Below are 27760 nucleotides of genomic sequence, written 5' to 3'. Positions count from 1 at the left end.
CACAGCCTTTGAAGACCCGACAAAAGACAACAGAAGCAAAGGTAAGAGAAGATGTCACAACATCAGCCTCCACTGTAAATTGTATATCCATAATGCTATATTTTTCTCCTTCATATGGTTTCCTACCCCTCAATGGTTTTAAATTGTATGCACATAGTTTAAAAGTTTCTTTCTACATCACGACCTGCTCAACACCTCTATTTTTTTAATAAATTGTTCGTCCATGAATTTCTGTGTAGTATTTCTATAGTACACCAGGTGCTCAGGCCTCTATTATTAATTGTGCGTTCATGATGGTATTTTTTTTTCTGCATCACGCGGCCGTCCCAGGCCTCTTTTTTTATAAATTCAACATACATGAATTTCTTTTTCGTATTTCTCTACTACGCCAAGTGCTTAGGCCTCTATTATTAATTGTGCATGCATGATAGTATTTTTTTTCTACGTCATGCGACCGTCCCAGGCCTGTTTTCTTATTGATCTTCCTTTGTTGATCATAATATCTCCTACTGTGTCACGCACCACTCCCAGGCCTCTTTTTTTAATAAATTGAGCGTCCATGAATTTCTGTGTCATATTTTTGAACAGTCTCACGTGCTTTGGAATCTGTTCTTTTTATTGTATGTACATGATGAAATACTTTTCTGCAACACATGACCCTCCTACCCCTCAATGATTTTAAAGTGTCCTTACATAATTGAAATGTTTCTTTATAAATCACGACATCCTGTACACCTCTAATTTTGATAAATTGTGCGTGCATACATTTCTATGTCAAAATCAAAACAAGCTTTATTCGGATCATACAAAATGTCCACAAAAGCATTTCTATGTCGTATTTCTGTACTACGTCATGTGCTTAGGCCTTTATTATTAATTCTGAGAGCATATTATATATTTCTGCGTCACGGATGCCTCTATTCATATTCATCTACCGGTCATGATCGTAATATTTTTACTTCGGTGTCACGGAACACTCCCAAGTCTCTTTTTATATAAATTGAGCGTGTATGAATTTGTGTCCTGTTTTAGAAGTGTGTCACATGCTTTTGGCTCTGTAATAAATTAAACATGCATGATGGTATTTTTTTCTGCATAACGTGGCCCTCCCTCAATGGTTTTAAATTGTGCATACATAATGGACATTTTTCTTTCTACGTCACGAAGTCCTCCATGCCTCTTTTTTTTTTATAAATTCAGCATACATTAATTTCTTTTTCGTATTTCTCTACTATGCCACGTGCTCAGGCCTCCATTATTAATTGTGCGTGCATGATTGTATTTTTTTTCTGCGTCACAAGGCCGTCCCAGGCCTGTATTCTTATTGATCTTCCTTTGTTGATCCTAATATTTCCTTCTTTGTCACGGAGCATTCCCAGGCCTCTTTTCTTATAAAGTGAGCATGCATGAATTTAGTGAGCTTGTCACGTGCTTTGGAATCTGTTCTTTTTATTGTATGTACATGATGGTATACATTTCTGCAACACGTGACCCTCCTACCCCTCAACGGTTTTAAATTGTATATACATAGTATAAATGTTTCTTTCTGCGTCACGAGGTCCTCCAGACGTCTAATTTTAAAAATTCTCCGTACATAAATTTCAGTTTCGTATTTTTAAACTGTCACGTGCTTTAGCCTGTATTGATACAAATTGTGCGTTCACAATAGTATTATTTTTTTTAATCCGTCACGTGTCCCTCCCAGCTCTGTTTTGCTTTATTTTTGTGGAATATATACTTTCTAGTTCATCGTATTTGCCACCTCCTAATTCTCCCATTAGTTGTAATATTTATTACTGCGTCACGTGACACTCCCATACCTGTATTCTTTAAAATGATGCGTACATGGTTGTATAGTTACTGCTACCTCATATGGCCCTCTCAGACCTCTATTTGAATTAATGTATAAGAGTAGAATCGAGTAACATTTAGAAGACTATGACAAATGTAAGATTTGTTTAAAGTTTTTCAATAAAACATTGTTCCTTTTGAAAATATGTTCATTAATATTCACTTTTTCTAATACTTATAACTCTGAAAAATGTAATTGGGTTGTAATGTAAACCTATTAATGATTGCATTTTAACTCTACAGGTACCTTTTCAGAAAATTGACATTTTTCTTACTCCGACAAATACTGCCTGTCATTGGATACTTCGGGTAAGTGCAAGTTTTTCAACATTTATTAGTCCGTATTCAAAGTTATTCTTGGAAAATATAACTGGTTGTAATAGTTTAAACTATCTACATTTTTTAAATCAAATAATTTAAAGGGTAATCTTTTTAAATAATGTTGTAATGTATCTAATGTAGACATCTGTACCATACTAAAAATCATATTTCTACAATATTTTCTATACACTTCCAGACCTTTAACAAAGACAATGGGTCATGATTCACGGAGTAACAAAATTCAGACCTATCAAGAGTTTTCATTAAATAGAAGGTAACTTTTCCCTACAAAAAATGTTCCTTACCTCTTTATTATTTATTATATTGCACAAATATAAAATTGCCAATATATTTTCTCTTTATAAAATTAAAAAAAGCAAACTATTAAACGTAACCATTTGTATCTCTCTAAAGGGTTTCCGTACAACAATTGAAGCGTCACGACTATCACCAATGGCAGTTACACATCTTAATAGTTTACTTCTTTAAAATACTCGTAAATAGCAAAAAGGGTTTTCAAAGATAACATTTATGAAAGTCTACCAAACAAATCTATAGTGCCTGTCGGAACCATATTGCTATTTGCATATCATTTTGTCTCACCACTACTATGGTCCTAACACAGTTGCGATCAAACCTATGATTGGTTTTCAACCCTAATACGAATAATTATTGTTGTTTTGAATAGTTGCCACTGTCCCATTGCGTTGATTTCAAAACACTTGCAACATCTACAATAATTTGCAAATAATTTGCAAATGAACTTTCCAATGGTTAGCGTTGCTATTATGATGCGCTTATATACATCTTTTTTACATTTACAGTCTGTTGAAAAGTCTTAAAGTCTTGTGCTATCTACAACCAAAAAGTGTCAGCAATTTCTAAAGAAAACTTTATTGTAAGGATCTTTTCTACGTTGCCTCCACTATGTTCGAAAGCTGGCTATGCACCGTCAGGGATGTGGAATTCCTATAGCCCGACGCACAGGACATATTGATTGGGATCAACGTCAACAAGTTTTCATATATATTATATCCTTGGAATAAGTAGGCCCAACTCCCAGCAGCACAAACCCTTTGCCTACCAGTTAGCAGTACCACATAATAGGTCAGGGAAGAGCACTAATTCAAAGACAACAATTGATGGACAGAAAGCAGAACAATGTCATACATTCACCCCAGTACAGAGATCTGGGCCTAAATCCATAGTTTTTTTGCACTCCACACCACCCCAGGTCAGACATGGCCATATGCAAATCAGCCTTGACCCTGTGCCTCATGGGAACAGTCCAGCCCGAACTGCTAAGCCATGTCTTTCCTGGACCAGAATCAAGCATCCAAGGACCGGTTTCTGGCTATCAGCCGTCATCAGCCTGGATAGCTTGACTCCAGTGTTGTGGAGAGCATGGGACTCACGTCTGAGCATACCCATCCCACTCGGGGTGACAAATGCAAAAACAACAATTGATGGACAGAATGCAGAACAATGTCAGGGAAGAGCACTGTCTGCACGGTAATATGTTTGCCCATATGTTAACACTTTTCAAACCTGTATTTATGCATCATTAATTGAATGCCTTTATTATTCAGCTGGACACTCTAAGTAAATGTTGTAAGCTCTCACTGCACTACTGTCAGTGCCTACAGTATAGAAAAGCATACAGCTCTGAAACACGTCTGACCCACGTATACTTACCAGGAACTCTTGCACCTCTCAATGATCACCATGATATATTTATTGGGGCCAGGGCTATCAAAAAATCACATTTACTTTGTCCTTGGAACAAGTAGTCCCATCCCCTGCAGCACAAATCCTTCAGCTGCCAATTTTCAATATAACATTCTGGAGCAGCAATGGGAACTGTCTGCTGCCAAGGTAATATTTGTGTCCATAAGTTAATGACCTTCCACCACATTGATCCAAACTCATTATTTTTTTTTTTTTAAAACCTTTATTATCAGAAAAGTCATACAAATACAGACCTACAACCCCACAGGGCCGGTCAGTAATAGTCCGCAACACAGTCGAAAACAGTACGAGGCCCATCAACCCTTGGAAGCAATCGCAATGTTTACACGTCAATAAACAGGGTTGGCGGCTGCAAGAGGATAATAAAAAGGTTTCACATTTGATATTTTAAACAAAACAACACAGAAACAAAGTCCGAGGTAAGACTGTTGTCGAAGTGACCGTTTCCACCAGCAGGGGGGGAAAGCCAGCCAATGAGGCTGGTCTAAAGAAGGATAAATCCCAAAGGGGTGGATAGAAGGGCCAAGAGTGGACAAGCAGACTGTATGGTATAGGAGAAGGAGGCATGGAATGCGAGGTCACGGAGACAGAGGGATAGTAACGGAATCCACGGAGGGGGGGGGTACAAATCTCTCCTTGATACGCATTCCACTGACCCCACACCTTCCCCCATTTCCTTGGCCTACCACGGGCAGTATACACCGTTTTCTCCCTAAACATACACCAATCCATGCATTCCATCCATGCCGATGCCGAGGGTGCCCTCTGGGACCCCCACAATTGGGCTATGTCCCTTTTGGCAATCATGTTGCCGAGGGTGGCCCACCGAGTCTGCGCCACGCTATAATCATTGGGCTCCCAGACGTTCAGAAGGCACCTCCTAGCCTCCGGCATTAAAGACACACCCGTCACCTCTTCCATAATGTCATGCACGCTTCTCCAGTAAGACACCACATCCGGACACTCCCATATGATATGGAGAAAAGTAGCAAGCATACCACAGCCACGCCTGCACAACCCATCCAACGAATAACCCATCCTCATCAGGCGTGGACCCGTGAGATAGACGCGGTGTAAAATCTTCAATTGCACTAGCCGTAGACGCGCCGGAATCGCCACTTCCTTTGGAGACGACACCGCGGCCTGCCAGTCTTTGTCATCCAACTCAAGCCCATCCGCGGTCCAGGCATTACGAAGCTGTACAAGGAGGTCAGAGCGGTCGTTAATAAGCTTCTTATATATAAGAGAGATGGTACTATCAGGGACATGTCCATCGAGCACCCTATCTTCCAGGGGGGAGGATTCCGGGACAACGGCACCAGCCGGAAACACCGAAGCAAATGCATGGCGAATTTGAAGATAGCGGTAGTATTCCCTATCACTCAGGCTGTATTCCCGCTGGAGTTCGGCAAAAGTCTTGATCCTGTCCTTGATCAGGAGGTCCCCTACTCGACTGATACCTATAAGATCCCACTTGTCGAACCCCTTCGTCGCCCAGAGATTCCCCAGTCGTTCAGCCGCATAAAGCGGAGTTGCTCTAGTCAGCTTGTCTGTCCATCCCGTGGCAGCCGTCGCACTAATCCAAACTCGCACCGCGACCCCAGTAGGACCAGTAAGTGTCTTCCTAGCAGCTTTAGAGTAAAGCGCCCTATTGTAGTCGCCACCCGGTAGCTGCCATTTGTCCATCTCGAACGCAGGGTTAGGGGTAGGACCACACATGGCGTGGTTGATAGCACTTAACTGAGACGCCCAGGAATAGCGCTTGATGTTGGGCAGCGCTGTACCGCCATCATACCAAGGCAGAGTCAGTTTCGAGAACGCAATGCGAGGTCGCCCGCCCCATATCAGTTGCCGTTGGAGGCCCTCAACCTCACGGAAATAACTAGCTGGGACCAGATCGAGCGTATTTTGAAGGGCATAAAGGAACCGGGGGAGAGACATCATCTCAAACAGGGCGGCTCTCCCCAACGGGGACAGCGGCAAGCCACACCAACCCGCGACGTCCGACCACAGCCGACGAAGTGGCGGCAGTAAATTCCTCTCATACTGCACCGCAGAGTCCAAGGAGATATAAATCCCCAAATACTTAAAGCCGTGACGCACTACAGGTATCGGGCAGACACGGGGAAGCAAGGGCATTTCTCCAGTGAGCGGATAAATACAGGACTTGGTCCAATTGATGGACAAGCCAGAGTTTCTCCCGAAGGAACGCAACACGTCAAACAACACTCCCAGTGATTTACGAGGGGAAGTTAAGTACAACAAGATATCATCCGCATACAATGAAACACGATCTTCATTACCCGGGGACCAACTAATGCCCTTAAGCGACGGCTCCCATCGGAGCCACGCGGCAAGGGGTTCAAGAGCAAGTGCAAAGAGCAACGGTGACAACGGGCAGCCCTGTCGCGTGCCTCTGCCAAGAACAAAGGACTCCGAGGCCCTGCCATTCACCACCACTTGAGCCAACGGTTGTTCATAGAGGAGCTGAACCCACCCGATGAAACGCGGGCCGAAGCCGAACTTCGCGAGAGCCGCCCATAAATACGGCCACTCTATTGTGTCAAAGGCCATCGAGGCGTCCAAAGAAACCAAGATGGCCGTCTCACGAAGTGATCCCGCCCGCGCCAGAACGCCATTAAGATGGCAAAGGTTGAGCGCAGTATTACGATGGGGGATAAATCCCGACTGGTCTGGATGTACTAAGTCACCAATCACTGTAACTAGACGATTCGCCAAAACTTTCGCCAGAACCTTAGGCTCGACATTCAGAAGCGAGATCGGTCTATACGACGAACATTGCTCACGAGGCTTCCCATCTTTGTGAATTACCACAATGGACGCCAATCTCTGATCCCGGGGAAGGAGACCGAGATCTCGGGATTCCAAGAACATGTGACATAGATGCGGCGCCATTTTGTCCGCGCACAGCTTATACAGCTCCACCGGAATACCATTCGGGCCAGTGGCCTTGCCCAAACGAAGGGAACGGATAGCAAGCGCTATTTCATCCACGGATAAGTCCGCCTCCATAAGCTCACGATCAGACTCCGAGAGGCTAGGCAGCGCGATATCTCTCAGTAGTAAATGCGAGTCCTCCTCCGGCCTATCTGAGACCGGCGCGTAAATCTTACGGAAGTGCTGAGCAAAAGCTGCGACTATCTCAACAGGGTCCACAACCCGCGAACCATCCACCCCTTCCACAACAGGCACAACCCTATTCAAACACTCCCTCTTGTCCAACCAAGCAATCAACTTCCCGGCTTTATCACCAACATCATACATTCGCCCCTGTTGCACACGAAACATCATCCTGGCTGCATCCGTCACCAGAGCCTTGTAGTCAGCCTGTTTAAGGGCCAAAACATGCAACTTCTCAGGGGTAACCCCAGATCCCAAATCATCCTCCTGAGGAAAATGATATTTTGCCTGACCAAAAAAAAAAATGTCCACTACATACACCCTATGTTACATTCATGTGCATGGCACCCATGCATATTTCTCGTAGTGGCCTGAATCACTAGGCCTCTGCAAACATGCCCTGCAAGTCAAGTCATCAAAGTCTCCCAAACGTTAAGCTAAAATAAAGGCCCATGTATTTTGCATTCTGCATTGTGCATTTTAAATAAATATCGTACTGAGCCCTTTATTTTATTGTGGTTGAACCACTTTCTGAACTTCTGCCAAGACAGTGTTATGAATAACAGTTATCTGTTTTGCTGTACAGAGTGGCATCCCTGCCCGGTGAGGAAATGTAAACAGAACCCGTTCGCGACAGATAAGGCCTAGCTCTCTGTCTCAGCCCCCATGCAATGAACGGAGAAATATATGCTTTTCTGATTCTTAGTGGTGAACAACCTTTTGCTTCAGACAATACATCCCCTATCATATCAGATTGTACAAGATGTGCTTTTCGCCCTGACACAAGAGATGTCTCTGCTAGGCCGAAAGTCAGCTCTCTTCCCAGTTACACGTCAGTTGCACGCCATGCTCAAAGTTGCACAATTAGGGCAGAGTTCCAGCTGGTCATGCAAACTCCTCCCCTAAGTACCCACCCACCTATGACATCTACCTATCATCTACCTATGACTCATCAAGTGTACGCCCACATGCTCTTATCTCTTTCTTTCTTGCTCGGCCTGGAGCGCTCCTCCCTATGTACAAGGAGAAAATTGTATATATGCTGTTCATTGTTATTGAATGTTAGATTACTCTTCCTGAACCTCAGTGGTGATGGAACATATTCTCCCTTTGACTCGAGTTATTGGAATAAAGCCCATTTTAACTTGGACACCACGGATCCTGTCTCTCATTTGATGCATGATATTTGGTTAATGCCAAGAAATTCTGCCAGGGTAATATTTTATTTACCACATTAATTGGCGCCCGAATAGGATAATGTCCCTTTCCCCACTCGCCGGAGTTTGTAGGTCTAGTCTTTGCCCCCTTCCACAGCCGTGACGGACTTTAAAGTGTACACACCATTGGGATTACCCGCTACTCCCTCAGGCCCAGGAGGAGGACGGACTGCGACCAGGCATCCATGTGAGGCGGTGAGGAAAGCGGATCGTCTCAACCCAGAGCCCAGCCCATGAGAGAGCAAGGTCCGAGGTCTCCAGAGGTCCACCTGTTCCAAGGCGCATGCGTAGAAGTCCGAGGCCTTCAAGTTTCAAGATTCTGCTTCCCGGTGAGTACCACTATGGGGAATGCATCAAGATTAAAGACGTGCCCATGGTAAACGTGGGTGCGGTAAAGACGTGTCTCATTCACGCGAGACCGGTAAAGACGTGCCCATGGTAAACGTGGGCGCGGTCAAGACGTGTCTCATTTTTGAGACCGGTATGGTTGTACTGTATTTCAGTGCATAAAGTTTTTCAAGTACATGTTTAGCTCTCTGTATCAGTTTAGGTTGTAACTGTTTTAGTGTTTAATATTTGTTTGTGTGTGAATGATTGTTGATTGTTTCAGTCTATTTTTGTGAATATTGGTTTCAAACATGCCACTGTTTTCAAAGTTACGTCAGATAGGGACCAGAAAAGGTGTACTAGAAGAACCAGTTAACATCCCGCCTAGAGACACACCTGGTCATTATATGTATAATAAGCATGGGCTAGACGCCATTTTGTTTTTAGATTTATGGGTAGACTACACCAAGGACCTGGAGGAAAAGTATAGATGGCCAATCTCGGGTACATGGGATCCTGAATGTATTATGAGGGTGGAGGAAGCACTATGGAAAAAGAAGTCAAGACCCTCTCAGAAAGATGCCATCGAATTGTGGCGCAAAGAGTCACATAGGAGAACAGAGAAAGAATTGAATAAAGCAGATAGAACTAGACAAGCTGGGGAAAAAGCCAGTGAAAAGGAACTGCGGGAGGAGGAAGAACGTGTCAAAACAGAACAGACTGATAGGGAAAGAAACGCCGTTGTTAATGGTATTTATCCCGTTCTGTCAGAAGAACTAGCTAAAGTGACCACCTCAGAAAGATCCAGTAGGTCTCGAACGCCACCACCTGTACCATATAGAGTACATAGAATAAAGCCGACAGCATCTGAAGCATTCATTTCCTCGTATCTAGACGAGTCCCTTCCAGACTACGTTAATGCAGGTTTTCCTCCACCCCCAGCAGCAGATCAGTTCCAGCAACTTCAGCAGCAGCTAGCAAAAGATGACGTAGGTCCAGGGGCAGTGGGAGGGGTGCCTACTGTAGATGCAGCCATTCCATTTTGTGTATATGATACAGAACCAGGAAAGGGTTCAATGGTCGTGATTTCACGTAGACTAAGACAAGCTGTTGCATATCTAGAGACATTACCAGACATGAAAGATCACCTAGATAGCATGTATCGTTTTATTAGAACGGGGGAGGGACCAGATAGTATAGCACAAGCCATGGCACAGAGAAAAGTAGGGGTTAAGAACCATGTCTTACGTTTTATTATTAACTGCCTGATCAGGGAACAGGACGAAGGGGACGGAGATGTAAAAGCAGGATTGATAGAATGGAGTGATCACATAGATGCCGGTAGACATGAGAACCAGGGACAGATAGATGCCATGTACAAGAAAATACGAAAGGAAATAATAGAAAGGCACAGAAAAGAGTCTGAGGAAAATGGTGAGTTATCAACAGAAGAAGTAGATGAACCAAAAGACAAGATTAATTATGTAGGAAAAGCGCGACAGTTTGACAGACCCAAGTGCCTTGATTACCGTAAACAGGGGCCAGCTATAAAAGAAAGGTATTCCCTTGAAGCATTATTCCAGGCTACTGAAAAAGCACTGAAACAATGGATAGGGAGTGAGAGACCTCCCACACAACACGAAATAGAGTTGGCCCGGTCAGCCACCCAGTGGGTGTCCAATGCCAATATATATAGCAGTGATATAGTGGCTCAGACTTTCTTAAGCCTTCCACCGAATGAACAGCGTTTGGCTGGTATTTACATGGTTCAACACTTGATAACGTTGTATAAAAGTCAGCATTCTGATCCTGGTCACTTGCATAAAATACTTGACGACATTTTACTAGATAGATGGACAGGTTTAGGTACTGAATTAATTAATGTAATCCTGGATCAACGACATAAGTACATAGATTCTCTGACTACATACATGCCTCCAGTCTTACACCATGACAGACATAACGTACACATAGACAGACAGAACCCCCTACGAGAGGTTCATCCCGTTAAGAATGCGGCCAATGAGTTACAACGAGTGTATGTTTACACCCCCTTAACGAAATTAGAGATTCTTGAAATGAAAAAGATGTTGCCTTGTCATGATAAAGACCCAGGGGGATTTCACCGTGAATTAAAAGACATCCTCCGCATAGGAGATTATACATACGCTGACATTCTGAAGCTATTAAAAGTACTGTTACCTGCAGGGATTTATGAAAAACTTAAGGAAAAAGACTGGGAAGTGGGTGAGAAAAAGTTAAGTTGGGATGCGTTGGAAACAGAAGAGAAGGGCAGGGCCCCAGGAGTTGGTCTTGGAGAAAGAGCTAGAGAACTACCTGAATTTCTGATACAAGTTTTGCCAAGATTATTGATTACTAAAAAGGAAGATTGGGATGCTATTTCAGCATGTAAACAAAAGCAAGACGAGGACACTAGTGATTTCTATTCTAGATTTGAGAAATGTTTTACTATTAATAGTGGCCTTAAGCCTGGTAGCGAGTCATTTCCACATCTTTTTGTGAGCAAATTAGTAGAGAACTCCTTACCCCAGATCAAGAATAGAGTACTGAAGGTTGAGAGTACTTGGCAAGCAAACAGCCCTTCACAAATGTTACAGATGCTACAGTATCATCAGAATAGGATTAGAGAAGAGCAGGATCATGAAAAGAGACGCATGAAAGAGACAAAAATGAAGGTGCTGGTTGCCCAGATGGTACCGGCGACTTCAAACAAACATAACACGACACCTGTCAAAGGGAACTGTAATTATTGCAAACAACCAGGTCACTTTGTAAAGGACTGCACTGTTCTGAAACACAAAATTGCTACAGGCAAGACAAAAGAGCGACAGTACACTCCTAGACAGAATAACACGCAACAGAACACGCAACAGACAGTAGCGAATTATCCTCCACCACCGCCTGTTCATGCCACACCACAAATGTATCAGCACACACAGTCTGACTATCCAGAATATCAACAGTTCTCATGAAACAGCCTCGAGAGGGAAGTAGGCTTGCCCCTTATTGAGGTTCCTGTAGATCAAGAGGGTCCGTATGTACATAGTCGTGTTCTAGGTCAGGATCGAAAGTTTCTGATTGACACAGGGGCGAGCAGAACTACCATCAGTCATGACGAGGTTCCAGGGGCACCTCTCTCAGGCTCACAGAATGTTTCCCTGGGATTTTCAGGAAAGCCTATTGTTAATGAAGTATCAAAACCAGTCTCCCTAGGGGTTGGTCCACTGTCACGTACCACTGACTTGCTACTTACTAAGTCATGTCCAGAAAACTTACTTGGTATGAAGACATTAAAAGATCTAGGAGCAGTTATCTGCTGTTCTCCAGAGGGAGTACGCCTGTTCTTACGTGATTTTAAGGGACATTATGTACTGACTGATTTTGACCACAGACTCAAGAACGTACCACAGATCCTGTGGGCACAAGGACCGACTGATGTAGGTTACATGGACATTACGCCTCACCATGTCACACTCAAAGCAGGAGTAGTACTTCCACGTATTAAACAATACAAGTTACCACCTGACGCCGAAACAGCATTACTGAAAATAGTTGACGAATTTATTGCACGGGGGGTAGTGGTAGAGACAGTCTCAAATGTATGTAACTCGCCTGTCATTCCTATCCTTAAAAGATCTGATCCTAGTGTATTGCCAGTGTACCGATTGATTATTGACCTGCGAGAATTGAACAAATGTGTAGTACCACAATATCCAGTGGTGCCAGACATTTCTTCATTATTGACTGCTATTGATTCAGAGGCTACTTACTTTACTATTATCGACTTGAAGAACGCTTTCTTTAGTGTTCCCATTCACCCAGACAGCCAGTACCTGTTTGGATTTTCATTAAGAGGTCGTAGCTTTGTCTTTACACGAGCTCCTCAAGGTTTTACAGAAAGCCCTAGTATTTACAGTCAGGCACTAAAAAGACAGCTAGACAGCATTCACATGCCTTCCAACACTGCGTTACTACAGTATGTGGACGATATCCTGATTACGGCACGTTCAGAAAAAGAATGTGAAAATGCATCACTGACAGTCTTACATTTTCTGGCTGACAAGGGGCACAAGGTGTCCCCTTCGAAGTTGCAATTCTGTGAAAAGCAAGTAGTGTACCTAGGACACTTGCTTTCCAAGGAGGGGAGACAGCTAACACAAGCACGTATACAGCTCATTGCTAACCTTTCACAGCCCAAGACACAAAAGGAAGTACGTGCCTTTATTGGCCTCACTTCATACTGTAGGCAATGGATTCCCCAGTATGCCTTTCTAGCCAAACCACTCATACAGTTAACTACACAGGAGGCAGGGGGGACTGTCCTCCCTTGGACACAAGAACACACCTTGGCATTTGAGGAATTAAAAAGAGCTTTATGTCAAGCACCAGTGTTAGCGACTCCATGTTACAGCAAACCTTTCATGCTTTTTGTAACTGAAAGAGAAGGAACAGCGTTATCTGTTCTCACACAAGATCAAGCAGGAAAACACAAGCCTTGTGCTTATTTTTCCAGCACACTAGACCCAGAGGCCCAGGCTCTGCCTGCATGCCTGAAATCAGTTGCAGCAACAGCCCTAGCCATAAGACAAAGTGACTCCATAGTGCTGGGTCACCCTCTGACAGTACAGGTCCCACATGCAGTGGAGGTACTCTTAAACAGAACACAAACACAACACTTGACTGTAGCAAGACTGACAGGATATGAACTGACATTATTTCAACCACACATAGAGATCAGACGTTGTAATATTCTGAATCCTGCAACACTTTTGCCCTCAAGTACAGTAAATGCACCATCACATGACTGTGTGGAACTAATGAATATAGTGACAAAGCCAAGACAAGACCTGACAGATATTGCACTTTCAGACCCAGACTTAACGCTCTATGTAGATGGATCATGCATGAGAACGAGTGCAGGAGAGTTAGTAGCGGCCTATGCTGTGACCACTGATAAAGAAGTCATAGAGACACAGAAAATAGACACATTGTCAGCACAAGCAGCAGAGCTCATCGCTCTGACACAAGCCTGCATAAGAGCTAAGCACTTGAAAGTAAACATTTATACTGATTCGCAATATGCCTTTGGCGTTGTTCATGATTTCGGGGTACTATGGAGGGAGAGAGGTTTCCTGACCTCCCATGGGACCAAGATTCAGCATGGCCAGCTTATTCAAGCCCTGTTAGAAGCCATACATTTACCTACAGCCATTGCTATCCTGAAGTGCAAAGCTCACACCAAAGTTACAGACACCATTTCCCAGGGTAATGACCTGGCAGATCGAACAGCCAAACTTACAGCCCAGACACCAACAGACACGACAAGGACAGAGGTACCATTACTGACAACATGTATGACCGTCAGGGATCCCACTCAAGACGTACTCGACATACAGACACATGCCACTGCAGATGAGATAAAGAAATGGACTGAACAAGGAGGGGTCCAGACTGACCAAGGTTGGATGACTAAGGGAAAAGGCACATGGTTTCTCCCAGATTCCATGGTACAAATAATCATTAACACAGCCCATAGTCCAGCACACTTAGGAGAAAAAGCAATGTTAGACAGCTTACAGAACATCTGGTTTAACAAGCACATGCGTGCCGCAGCGAAGCAGAAAGTACGAACATGTATGATCTGTTGTCAGTTCAATCCAGGTAAAGGCATCCCGGTGGAACAAGGCGGATTTCATCCTCCTGACCACCCTTTTGAGGTTCTCCAGATGGATTATATCCAAATGGACAGATGTAGAGGTTACAAGTACGTCTTGGTGGTAGTGTGTGCACTATCTAGATGGACAGAAGCTTATCCAGTTCCAGATTATACTGCTGTAACAACAGCCAGACAGTTAGTGCGCGAGTATTTCCCCAGGTATGGATTACCTCGGGTGATCTATTCAGACAATGGCCAGCCATTCTCCTCTGAATTAATGAAACAAGTATCCCTTCTGTTAGGTTACACATGGAAGTTCCATTGTGTCAGACACCCGGAAGCAGCAGGCCTTGTAGAGAGACATAATCAAACCCTCAAGACAAAATTAGCAAAGGTCTGTGCAGAGAAAGGCGTGGATTGGATGGTAGCCCTGCCGGTTGCCCTCTTTTACATGCGTATGGTAGCACATTCCAGAACAGACCTATCTCCGTATGAAGTGGTTTTCGGTAGACCGCCAAATATGTGGGGTACGCCTACGCCCAGAAAGATAACTGATGTTGACAGTAACATGCTGACAGATTACCTGGCTTCCTTGATGTCTGCACTACTCTCTTGTCGTTCACAGGTTGCTGCCGCCTTCCCTGACAACACACAGGTCAAGGAACACGCCATAGTCCCAGGGGACTTTGTGTGCATCCGGAATTTTGACCGATCAAGCCCCCTTGAGCCGCGCTGGAAGACCCCGAAGTTGGTGCTTCTTACCACGAGGACCGCACTGAAAGTGGAGGGACGCAAGGGCTGGATCCATGCCCATCACGTTAAGCGCTATTTTGGACAATGTGGAACATTCGAAAAGAACATTGACTTTAATGACACAACAGACTTTGTGCCGCCTTTGCTTGAAAAGACCCCTCAGCAAGAGTATAGGTCCAAGCTTAGATCTAGTAAGTCAGACGTAGTTTAATTGTTTAAGCCCACCCGGTGGTGAATCGGTTAGACCAGTTTCTGACATGTATAAGATCACATATGAGAATAGCAAGATGAGAGATTGCAAGACACTGCAGATACTGCAAGACATTACGCAGCAGATGGATTGTTACCTTGATTATTATTTGATTCTGTGCATTGTTATAATCGGTGTTAGTTTATTGCTACATGTTTTCTTTTTCATTTCCTCACATATACATTCATCCAGTATGCATACGTGACCAGCAATGCAACTGAGTGCTTGGTATGTGGCCAACTACCCCCTTATCAGAAAACAAAGGGAGTTCTGCCGAAATAGATTCTAAAAAAAACAAAAAAAGATTCTTAGGAAAACATGCCCATTGGATAACATGGCAAATCGCACCTCCACACAAGACATGCTTTTTCCTCCACTTCCACAGCTCAGATCCTTTTCATATTTGGCATCACAGTAGTCCAAGCGATGCCCTACATCCTCACGAAAAAGCAGCCGAATCCCTCCACTGGAACGGGTACGAATTTCCGCTCAAATACACGCCCCCCGAAAACGCCAAACCACGCCAAAATCCCTCAACACCTTGTTAAGCAGCATGTTAAAACAAAACATCTTCAAAACGTTACCTCCAAGCACTTGTAAGAGATCCAGCTCTCTCCTGCCTAACGTAATGACAACATACTCTGCACAAACCATGACCACATGGCGCTATTCACAAGCCATATTTACAAGAAACTCAGCAAGTTATAATAATGACATGCTCTTCATAAACCATATTTTCAAGGAGCTATTTACAGGGAACTTCAGTCTCAGAAGGACTTTCTTCTTTCAAAACGTCACGCCATACCTATTTCATTTGCGGTCAGACAGCTTATGTACATCTGCCCTTAGACTAGGGTGGAACTTGTTATATAGCAGACAGAAACAGCGTGGGAGCAATATACAGATTTCAACAAAGGTTTCTTTTTCTTTGTTGGCCCCGTCCAAAATAGTAAACTGCTACGCAAATTAACAAGAACCCTTGAAGCAGTAGTGAATGTGACTGCATCTGCCCTGGCGACTTGATCCAGGAGCAGTTTGCCATGATACTATCACTGTCTGCAGTGTGGCCTGGCGAAATGATTCTGTATGATCAGCTATACGGTCTCATGAATATAGATGTATCCTGAAGGGTTATGTAGTTGACAAGGAGGGAATGAGGAAAATGATATTTTGCCTGACCAAAAAAAAAAATGTCCACTACATACACCCTATGTTACATTCATGTGCATGGCACCCATGCATATTTCTCGTAGTGGCCTGAATCACTAGGCCTCTGCAAACATGTCCTGCAAGTCAAGTCATCAAAGTCTCCCAAACGTTAAGCTAAAATAAAGGCCCATGTATTTTGCATTCTGCATTGTGCATTTTAAATAAATATCGTACTGAGCCCTTTATTTTATTGTGGTTGAACCACTTTCTGAACTTCTGCCAAGACAGTGTTATGAATAACAGTTATCTGTTTTGCTGTACAGAGTGGCATCCCTGCCCGGTGAGGAAATGTAAACAGAACCCGTTCGCGACAGATAAGGCCTAGCTCTCTGTCTCAGTCCCCATGCAATGAACGGAGAAATATATGCTTTTCTGATTCTTAGTGGTGAACAACCTTTTGCTTCAGACAATACATCCCCTATCATATCAGATTGTACAAGATGTGCTTTTCGCCCCGACACAAGAGATGTCTCTGCTAGGCCGAAAGTCAGCTCTCTTCCCAGTTACACGTCAGTTGCACGCCATGCTCAAAGTTGCACAATTAGGGCAGAGTTCCAGCTGGTCATGCAAACTCCTCCCCTAAGTACCCACCCACCTATGACATCTACCTATCATCTACCTATGACTCATCAAGTGTACGCCCACATGCTCTTATCTCTTTCTTTCTTGCTCGGCCTGGAGCGCTCCTCCCTATGTACAAGAAGAAAATTGTATATATGCTGTTCATTGTTATTGAATGTTAGATTACTCTTCCTGAACCTCAGTGGTGATGGAACATATTCTCCCTTTGACTCGAGTTATTGGAATAAAGCCCATTTTAACTTGGACACTACGGATCCTGTCTCTCATTTGATGCATGATATTTGGTTAATGCCTAGAAATTCTGCCAGGGTAATATTTTATTTACCACACTCCAAAGCTGTGATGTCATTTTCAAGGCAAACAACCTCCTCAGTCTTACTTTTCCTCGCGCTAGCAATCAAAGATAGGGCCTGGCCCCGAATCACAGTCTTATAGGCCTCCCAGAGGGAAACGGAAGAGGACACCGAGCCCACGTTATCATTGAAGTAGTGGTCCATGCATTGAACCACCGCAGCCCTAGTTTTGGGGCTGCGTAGGTGCCAGGGGTTAATCGGGGCAACACGGCCTTCCGCTCCCAAGGACAAATCAATCCCAAGCCACAGTGGAGAGTGATCCAAAATCCCCCTAGCCAGGTGACGCACTTCCGTTACGGCGATCTTCTGCACCGCTGGCACAAGGATATAATCAAGCCTCGAAAGACTACCATGCGCTCTCGAGTGAAAGGTGTACTGCAGTTGTCCAGTGTGTAAGTGCCTCCAGCTATCCACTAAACCCATCACATCAAGAAAATCACCCAACCATGACTGCGATCTCAAGAGAGCCCTGGGGGGGTTACGATCATCATCACCACTGACCACTGAATTGAAGTCTCCACCCATTATTAACATGCCTTCGGGAAAGCTCAAAACCACCCCACCTAAATCAGAGAACGTAGTGGACTGTAGACCTGGAGGGACATAGACAGAGAGTATGGAAATCGTCTTCCCCTCCCAGCGCCCCACGATGGCCGCGTATCGGCCACGATCGTCAAGCACGACGTCATCTATCTCCCTCCAAGGGGAGGGAGTTATGAACCAAGACGCCCGCCCCCCTAGAACCCGTGGTGAAACCTGAGTGCGCCACCAGACGATACCCCCTCCTATTCAGCGCATGGCAAGTGTTCCCTATCAAATGAGTTTCTTGAAGCAACACAACATCGGGTGAAAGACGTTTCAAATACTGCGAAACTATCCCCCGCTTAACCCTATCGCCCAGCCCGTTCACATTCCAACTCAACACCCTCAGCCCCCTACCCCCATTGCAAAAGTGTACCCAGCGTCCCCCCCGCATAAGGACAGTCACATCGAGTAAATCGTGGTTGAAAATGAAACCTCGGAGTAAACAAAAAAACAGAACCCCCCCACCCCCAAAAGAGTACCCAACACACACCCCCCCACCCTGCACCCCTGCGTCGATCCAAAGAACCACCCCAAATTGCAGTGTGCCTGTCGCCCCATTAAACTAGTCTACGAGAAGAAAGAAGAACCCCTTAGAGGAGGAAGAGACCCGAACCCTCCCACCCCCGGGTAGACAATATACATGCACTCAATAGTAGTCAAACCGCTGCTGCAAGTCCATAGAGCCGGCCCCCCGGCGGGGACTCACTCCACCCGTTCCTCCAGTCCACCTTCAGCTCCGCCGGAATGTTCAGATCGATCACGCGGCGTTGGTAGAGTATCAAGCCAGTCACTAGCAACCTCCGGGCGATCAAAAAAGAAAGTGCGTTCTTCATATTCGACCCTCAACCGGGCCGGGAACAGCATAGCGTACTTTAGGCCCATATCACGGAGGCGTCGTTTCACACCCGTGAAGCTCATACGTTGTTTTTGAACTGACTGCGTGAAATCCGGGTAAAAACTGATGGATGCATTGTCAAATTTTGTGGGCCCGCCAGTGCGCGAGGCCTGGAGAATAGCGTCTCTGTCCCGAAAGTTGAAGATCCTAGCTATAATGGGCCACGGCGTCGCGCCCAATTTAGGCTCTGTGACTCGCTCCACAGTGAAGAAGTTACTGAGGCCCTTAGGTGCCAGGTGATTCAGCACGAGGTCCTCAACCAAAAGATCCATAGAAACTGGTTCGGAACGCTCCGGAACGCCAATGATGCGGACGTTGTTTCGTCTGGCACAGCTCTCGTAATCATCCAGCCGACGAGCAAACAAGTCATTAAATTTCCGGAGATTGTGGACTTCAGCCTGAAGGTCCGAAACATTAGTAGTGAGACTCGTTGTTTTAATGTCCAGCGATTTCACCCGCTCATTAGTCTTTGCGAGATCCGTTCTGATGAGGTTAACCTCGATAGCTACGGTGTCGATCTTCAAGGCCAGTGTCTCGTACTGCTGGCCCATGGAGGTCTTTACACTGGCAATGGCGCCCATGACGTCTCTCAGCGTCAGGTCATCTGTCGCAGGAAGGTCCTCTCCAGATTCACCCAGGGCTTTACCCAGCCCCCCAGGGGTGCCTTTCGGGCGGGTGAAGCGATCAAGGGTATTAGACTGAGTAGAACCCCCTCGGTTCGTAATCCTAGTGGCCCGCTTCTCGCTCTCCGGTTTACCCGACATGGTGGCCGAGGAGTCCTAGCAGACCCCTGAGAGGGTACAGCGAAGGCAACCCCCCAGGGATCCGCCGTGTATAGTCGAGAAATACGAGAGACGGGAGATGCGCTGGGGGTGGGCCGCCAAGTGTGGACCAGCAGTACTGGCAGGCAGGAAGCCACAGAGGACAGCGACCAAAAACGAAACCGAAAGTAGCACGAGGGTTGCAATAAAGTCACAGTGACCGTTGTTATTCGATTACCACTCGGGCATTCAGGCAACTCGAGGCCGCTGGCATCCGCCGGTGTAGGCCATAAAGTTCGAGATGCAGTGAGTCCGGCGGCCGGCGGCCAAATCAAATTTTTGAAAGACAATTTCGAATCAGCAGGGCTTCCTTCAGGCAAACCCGTCGTCTAAATCAGGATATTAGACAGGATAGTCGTAGGAGGTGGAAGGGGTCTCGAGAGCCCTGTGCTCACGCGTCCATCTTGGATCCGCACGAAGCTCCTCCCCCCCAAACTCATTATTATTAGAGTGAGTGTTCAAAATAAATGTTGTAAGCTGAGACTACACTACTGCCAGCTTTTCTAGTAAAAAAAAAGTGTACACACATTTGCAAAGTTTACTACTATGAGGCTATGTTTCCTGCTCCCAGAATGCTCTTGCAGAAGCTTAAAAGCAAGATTGACGATTCTTTCCTTTCAAACTAAAATGCTCATAACCACCCCCTTTTGTACCACATAAAAAAGAGAAAGGAGGAAAAAAAACATTTTGCTAAACTACTATAAAATTTCACTAACCATTTTTTTGCAGAATCTTTTAGTTAGGTGTTGATCCATACTATTTCTCAAAAATGTCATTATGGAAAATCTCTGTAACTAGTTTAAAAAGAGTATGGAAAACCAAATTAAACAAACATTGGCAAAGGCAGTGAGTCTAAAATTGATGGTCAGCTTTTTAGTTTTGTCATTGCGTGACTTCTTTTGGCATCGTGTAACTAAAACGTTATTGCAGTGGAAGCTGCTGTGCCCTCACCTTTAAAACAAACTTTGGCAAAACCCCAAACTATTTTTGGTTTTAAAAAGCACAAACTTCCACAGTAGTTACTGGCACTAAACTAAACTACTTTGTGTGCCAATATCCAGATTATGATACCGCATATTCTGACCCTGGAACTATGTTTACCATATAAATACTTATAAAGTTTTTATTTCAACAACCTATTCATCTTTAAACCATGCAATATTAATTCCAACTTACTTTTCACTTTCTTTTCAACAGGCCCAATGTTTCGAATGCAGCAGATGACCACCTTCAATCCATAAAAGGAAATGTAAATCATACTTACCTGTTACAGCCTATATATGTAAAAAAAAAACATTTTGTTGAGTCTATACACACTTTTTGCATTAGGACTATGAAATAGTGGTGTAAAAATATCATTCATTCTATTGTCAGATATCTACCTTGGTGACAGTGGAATTACCACTACTTTTTAGACTACCATCGAACAATATTGTGTAGAGGAGCAGTGTTGCTTCTTGACCTTCAAAGAGGAACATTTAAATGTATATTTCAACAGGTACACAAAATAATTGCTGAATTTCAAAAAGAAAATTAAGTATCAATGTTACATGAACTCTGATCCAACTCTAAAACGGTTACTATCTCAAGCTTTTACAATCCTCAATGCTACGTTTTCTGTGAGACCATGCTAAGTTTTCTTTAGCTCCATGCACACATGTAGTGTAACCTATCAAACACTTTAAAATTCAACCCTCCCACTAGTTCTAAAGGCGGATGTAGAATTGAACAGTTCTTCACAAAATAGAATTGGATGTCACTAAGTACAAAATGTTTCTGTATTATGAAAGCTCTAATGTGTCCCTTAAAGATTCCAGCAAAGTCCACACACATACTAACTGAAACACACCGACCATTAGTAACCTGTTAAATTTACCAAACAACTCTATCAAGGTGTGATCAATCCAAAAAATCCTCCTTTGGCACAGCAAATATAGTGCAACACTTAAACAACTTGCACCCCAACAACTTAGCTTCACTGCAACACAGGGATTGCAGAACAACCGACTTCCTGCTGCATCAAGCACATCAACTACTGCAACAGCATCTTCAGCAAACAGTCCATACTCACATTTGATCTTCAATTTGGTAAACTTAAATGTCTATGCATTTATTGCGAATAACTTTTGTGTTACGCGAAACAGTCTATCAACCTCATCAAAAACAACAAACAGAAGCGTCACTGTCCTTAACATTAGTTATTAGACATTAATCAAACTTTTTTGTTATAAAAACTACCCCGTCCAAAGGCAGCGGAAAATTTGCACACTTACAGCCTTTCTTGGCTGGAGTTATGAATCATTCTAAAATTAATTCAAATTCAAAATGCAGACCCTTTATTCAGCCTTCATACTAACTACAAACTGTGAATACCAGGGAGTAATTTGCATACTTGTGTCCTTTCTTCCGTCCTTTCTACCGCACAGTGACTGCACTTTCTGCACTTGCACTGTTTGCTTAGATGTGATACCCATTTCTCAGGCTCCCACTGCGGAATCCGACGCACAGTCTGTGTAATGGACTGGAAAACCAAACACCGACTTCCTTTACAAAGCAGTGGGTAGTTTGCACGTATGCTGCCTTTCTTCATTTTCACCTTATTCTGCATCCACTAGCACAAACACACCTACCGGCTACCTTTCTTAACTGTCTTTGCCAACTATTATTCTAATTCAAATTAGAGACCCTGAAAAGGGGCGGGTGTTCTTATTTTTAAACTCTACGGCCCACAGTGGGAACTTAGTACACTTGCTTTGCCTCCTTAGATGTGGTAGTCATTTCTCAGCCTCCCCCTGCGGAATACAACACCCTCTCTGTATAATAAAAAGGATATCGAAAGATCCACTTCCCTGACAAGGCAGAGAGTAGATTGCATATCTGCAGCCTTTCTTATTTTTCACCTAATTCATCTTCTACTCGATCTAGACACCATCCATACGTACACATACTTACTTGCTGCCTTTTTTGGCTGGGGTTATCAATTATTCTTCAATTTCATATTCTAATTCAAACACAAGGCCCTTTATCGAGCCTTTTTGTTGTAACTACTTCCCCAACTAAACACACTAGTTAATTTGCCCTTTTGCAGCCAATAACAATATTGGAAATTGTAATTAAAAATGTTGTAGCTGGTCAAGTTTCAATATCAGGAAGAACTTTTGTAACTGTTGCAATTATTTTTCATAATGGACCTTCTACAACATCTGGACATTACACTGTTTATTTAAAATCACTGAAAGCTTGGATACATTGTAATTGGAAATTTGCACACTTGCTGTCTTTCTTGACTGCGGTTATCAATTATCCTTCTGGCAATACAAATTCAAAGTACAGGCACTTTATTGAGCCTTCTTGGTAACTACTACCTGTGAATGGCAGTGGGTAATTTCCACACTTTCAACCTTTCTTGTTTTTTTACATTATTCATCTTCCACTCAATCAACACAGCATCTACACATACACACACACACCTACTTTCAACCTTTCTTGGCTACGGGAAATACCTATTCTTCTATTTCATATCCATATTCAAAATGCAGGACCTTTATCGAACCTTTTTGTTATAGCTACTAACCCAGCCAATGGCAGTGCGAACTTTGCACACTTCCTGCCTTTCTTTGCTGGGATTATCAAATACTCTTGAATATCATGTTCTGATTCAAACTCAAGTCCCTTTATCAAGCCTTTTTCTTTTTTTTTCTTTTTTTTTTTTAAGAACCTTTATTTCTGTTAGCATGAAAGTACAAACATGGGCCTACAACCAGTGCGGCCGGCCGCTATTCAAGTCGAGTAGAAATTAAGTAGGAAGTATCACATCAGTCCGGCGATCAAAAACAAAGCCACATCCAGGATACAGCACATAATCAAGATAACATGTGATAACGAGGACCTGAAACGGTTCATTTTTAAATAACCAAAAATTAAATCGAAAATCGACATCGCATAGTCATTCATGCTCCCAACACAGTCAGCTAAAACACATTGTCACTCCGATGATGAACATAGATTGAATGGGAAAGGAGAAGGAGTACACGAGTCACGATAAATGCAATAATCACGTACCAAGCACGGCATGCTAGCCCCACCCCTAAAAGGGAACGTACTATGGGAGACATGAAGACGACGACATCGAAGAAGGAAAAGGGCAAAGGGCCATAGAAACAAGAAAGAGCAGAAAACAAACCCATCCCCCAACCCCCAACCCTGCACCCCTGCAAAAGGCTACGGCCTACCCCCCCAGCAGCGTGCCTGTCGCCCTAAATGAGAGACCCGAAATACAGAAAAGAAAAGAGAAAAAGAAGAAGAAAAATTGAGGAGAAGGGCCGGCAATCCGGTTACCCGTTCCCTCCCATCCCCGCATACTAAAATCGTATAAACAGGAGCAATAGAAAAGTACAAGTATCAGCAAGCACATAAAACGCAATCAATTACAACCCCACTAAACGTGCCCTTGAATCACCATTAACCAGCAAGAAGTCCCTCCAAGTCCCAAGCGAGGTCACCCCTGGCCACTTCTGTCAATAGTATCAATGTTGAACAGTCCTGCAGACGGGATACAATTCGGTACAAAAGGTCCAATCGTTCCAAGCAGATCAGGTAGCGCCGCCGCCCAACATGATCCTAGCCACCGAGAGACATCTGACGATGCATGGCGGAGGTCGGAATGCGACAATATCCAGACCGCCAACAGTCTCAAGTCCAAAAACAGGTCCGCCACGCACGGAAAAGGAAGCACAGGATGTGGGAAGCACCGCAGCACCGCCCGGGCCTCACGTACCATGGATCGGTGTAGCTTCTCCACTCGCTGGTCAGAAAAAGGCCCAGATGAGACAACCACTTGCGGAACAGGTGTAACGACAGTAAGCTCAGAAACCAAATCTATTCGCGACTCCAAGATTGTAGACTCATCCGGGGAATATGACACTGTAGCAGAGGGAGACGTATCGACATCGCCTTGAAAGCAAACCATACCGTTACAAGATGGCGGGTCAGCAATGGCGGCGGTCCGTCCTCCCAAGTTCCGGGCCTCCCGGAGCAGGGCAGTCCGCAAGGTTGTCAGTGCAGCCAGTACATGGCTACGCGTGGGTGTTTCCCCACATAGCCAAACTCCGGGAATCTCAAGTTCAGCGGTTTCTCTGTCCATAGGAGGGGTGCATTCTGAGGCACCATCCGCCATTTCAGCCATCTCGTTCTCCTTCTCTTCCTCTCCACTTCAGAGTCCCGTCCGACCACTGGAGTCAGCAGGCCCCACGGCTGGATCTCGATAGTCGGCGCTTGCAGCAGAAAGTAGAGTCACCAAAAGGCCGAACGAGCTCCCCGCAGCTCGCCGGGAGCCACCCGCTGGTTCCCGGACGGGACTATTAACATGTCCGGGAGTCTCACCCAAGGGGAACTGGGCAACATGGACTCTCTCCGGCCCATCAATATCTCAGGTTTCACGGGGCAACCCACTATTGGGAGTGGGTTGGTACCAACTCTCCCGGCTCGTGGCTCTCAGGCTCTCACTGACCGGCTTCTCATCCCGACCAGGGCCGCCAACGCTACGATCACGGCTGGGCACCCTCTGCACTCGAGGCCCCGGCTTCCGCGCCACGAAGGCCGGCAAGCAGAAGGGGACGGTTCTTCGGATCTACTGCACAGCGGAGCCCCAGAAACAGACGGTAAGTGATTGCTTCCCTTCAGCAACTTAGATCAGCAAACCTTGCTCAGGATTATCTCCAGGATATACGTGCGGGGGGGTAGGGCCCACGGAGCCAAGCGTTTATGCAACCGTCCCGATCTCCATCTTGGCTCCTCCTATCAAGCCTTTTTCATGAAGATACTGCACTGCCAGAAGGCAGTGGGAAATGTGCGCACTTCCTGCCTTTCTTAGCTGGCCTTATCAATTATTTTTCTTAAAATTCAAAGTGCATGCCCTTTATTGAGCCTTCTTCCTAACTATTACTCATCAATGGCAGTGGGTAATTTGTGCACTTCCTGCCGTTCATGTATAATAAAAAGCTTAATAAAAGTCTACCAATATTAAAAAAGAGCCAGTATGGTCTATGGTTAACAAATTATACTGTGTGCTTAGGTTCTGTTATCTGTGACTAAATAGCTTTCATCAATCTTTATGTCAACAACTGCCTTCAATCTACACTGCAGACAGGTGGGTTCACAACTTGAATTCAGCTTTCCTTCTACATTAAGGACAACATTGTATTCAGCCTTGCTTTCCTTAAGGCAGAGAATTATACTGTGTCCCCAGGTTCTGTTATCTGTGACTAAATAGCATTCTTCAATCTTTGTGTGAACAACTGCCTTCAACCTACACTACGGACAGCTGGTTTCACAACTTGAATTCAACTTCTTTCTACATTAAGGATAGCATTGAATCCAGCCTTACTTTCCTTAAAGCAGAGACAATTATGGCATGACGTATTTGGAAAAAAAATAGCCTACTTTATGGAGATATACTTCAACTTAACTTCTGTGAATGGACAACCAATATTTATTAGACAACTTAATTTTAAAGACTTTGCTACTAACACATCCTGCTTCGATCATGGATAATTACAGACTCCACAAAACTTACTTGCTTCACATGCCACTAACTCATTCCACCACTTATCAGCACTGCATTCAGACACACTAAATTAACAATATTGTGCAGCTGTCACGCACACATGAAGTCTTGGTAACCGCTACATCCTACCATCACCACATATCCATATTCATCCAGATTTTAACTGATTCTTCATTCAATCTACACCACAGACAGCAGTGTTCACAACTTCAATAAATCTTTCAATCTACATTTGTCTTCACTATATGTGCCAGGAGCTGCCTCCAATATATTCTGCGGTCACTAGAGTTCAATTATGCTGTGTCTACCGATTCTCTTATCTGTGTCTAAATAGCATTCTTCAATCTTTGTGTCAACAACTGCCTTCAATCTACACTACGAACAGCTGGGCTCACAACTTGAATTCACCTTCCTTCTAAGTTAAGGACAACATTGTATTCAGCCTTCCTTTCCTTAAGGCAGAGACAATTATACTGTATCCTCAGCTCCTTTTATCTGTGACTAAATAGCATTCATCGATCTTTGTGTGAACAACTGCCTTCAATCTACACTACAGTCAGCTCAGTTCACAACTTTAATTCAGTTTATCTTCTACATTAAAGACAGCATTCTTTTCAGCTTTGCTTTACTTAAGGCAGACACAATGTGTCCTCAGAAGTGCCTTCAATCAATTCTGCGCTCAGTAGAGTTCACAACTAGATACCAATACCGCCAGCACTACAGAAAAAATTCAATACAATCTTAATTTATTTAAAACATAGACAATTTCACAATGTCCTCACATTTCCTTACTGTTTGAAGAATAGGAAATTCAAATTTCATTTATTTATTTTAGAGATGCTTCTACTGTAAGTCTTCAGAATTTCTTTAAATAAGTGCCAAATACCATTTGTCTATCTCTGTTAACAACTACCTTCAATATACACTGAACAGGGAGCATACAAGCTCAGCGCCAAACATACTACTTACTCACTGCACCATAAATCATCACAAAAAAGAGTGAACAGTTTTATGTCACAGTGAGACATACTGTACCTTTTAAATGAAATTAATGCAGAATTCAATCGACATAACACATTACTTCAATTACTGTACCCCACCCAATCACACATCATCACTGGGTACATTCAACCTCGGCACCAAACATTACTAAATCAGTGCACCGAAATATACTTCAACTTACTTCTGTAAATAAACAACCAATATTTATTAGAAAACATGAATATAAACACTTTGTTACCAATGCGTCCTCCTTCGACCACTCCTCATCGCAAACTCCACAAAACTTTGTTGCTTTAGATGCACACTTCCTGCCATTCTTGCCTGGGATTATCAATTATTCAATCTACACTGCGGACAACTGGGTTCACAACTTGCATTGACCAATCTTTCTGTCAACAACTACCTTCGATCTACACTGTGGACAGCCGAGTTCACAAATTCAATTCACCTTTCCTTCTACAT

This window comes from Lissotriton helveticus, chromosome 10, assembly GCF_964261635.1.
Source record: "Lissotriton helveticus chromosome 10, aLisHel1.1, whole genome shotgun sequence".
In the NCBI taxonomy this organism is placed as follows: Eukaryota; Metazoa; Chordata; class Amphibia; order Caudata; family Salamandridae; genus Lissotriton; species Lissotriton helveticus.
This window is presented reverse-complemented; position numbering follows the sequence as displayed.